The following is a 1,415-nucleotide window of genomic DNA, read 5'->3' on the forward strand; positions in this document are numbered from 1 at the left end:
CGCCCCGTTATTTAAGAAGGACTGCCATACTGGCAGCCCTGTTTTCAGCATACTCACCTTGTACCAAGCTCTGGTTTGAGAGCTGGACCCAGGTGCAGACAAACACCGGGAACTCAGCGGTAAAGTAAAGAACAACTATTTATTAAATAAAATACAAAAAAAAAGCTGTTGTGGTAGCAAAACTTACAAAACTATAAAGGAGGGAGGAAGAGCGTATGACGGCTGAAAAAGACAATCCACAGACAAGGGACAAACAAAATGTCAAGGTATTTACAGGGACACTAACAAGACATTATGACAAACACCTGGGGTGATTATGATTGGAGACAGGTGAAGGTGGCAAACAGGAAAAATACTGAAGAGGCTGACAGAGGGAGGAATAAGAAATGACACAGGAAGTCAGGGGAAACTAAAACACAGAAACAAATACAGAAAAAACTAAACACAGATTATGACACCTTGTACCTTTTTCCCACAGCTGGCTCCTGTGATCCTGTACAGTCACTTCTTGTACATAGATGTCACTAACCTCTATGTGTTTTTCATTCATTCATTCAACCTTTATTAAAACAGAATGCAAGAGTGGTGACCATGTCCAGAGACAACAACAACACACTGTGAGACTGCAAAATTCAGATCAAATCGCTCAGTTCAAATAGTTCCCTCTGGGGAGATCTGTACACACTCGGGGGGTGTCGAGGACGACCAAGGATGACGTCAGAATAGAATCCAAAGAGTCTGGGCCCCTCTGATTGGTCCGTAGACTTCCTCGGGGGTTCAGAGCATCAAAGGTTTTGCAAAACTTCCAGGTGAATTAAGATAAGATGGCCTGTCAAGGCAGGTCAGGGAGCCGAATTCAGATAAACACGATTGTTTTGGGGACAGGCAGAACTTAATGACATCTACCTTGAGTCTGTGTCGGTCCACTCGGTTCCAAAATGTCCAAATTAAATGGCCACACCAATGGATCGTGCAGTATCCCTGAGATCTGATCCATTCTGCCAAAAGCATTTGAGTCTGGGTGCTCGAGTCACGAACCAAGCCATCATATAAGGCAGGCAGCCTGACTGGGTCCAAATTTGCTGCTCACGACTTCCTTGAATGTTGGTAAACCAGGAACAAGTCGAATCCAAAAAGCTGGAAACCAGTTGATATACAGGTATATATGCGTCCTTAACATCCACAAATGACAGCAGAGATAGATACATCATCAAGTCTTCCAAGTGGATGAGATATCCAGCTGCGTGCATGCCAACAGGGCAAACCGGCTCACCTAAAGCCTGTCTTCTTTACGAAGAAATGTTATCAGTTGCGATGACCAAATCCATAGCAGAATTATGATTCGAAAGATTTGTAGAAAAGAGGATATTAAGCATCCAACATTTTTCAGTCAGGTCATCTGGACAGTTTCTTTT

The sequence above is a fragment of the Nematolebias whitei genome, chromosome 19 (assembly GCF_014905685.2).
Source record: "Nematolebias whitei isolate Nwh7 chromosome 19, NemWhi1, whole genome shotgun sequence".
Lineage (NCBI taxonomy): Eukaryota > Metazoa > Chordata > Actinopteri > Cyprinodontiformes > Rivulidae > Nematolebias > Nematolebias whitei.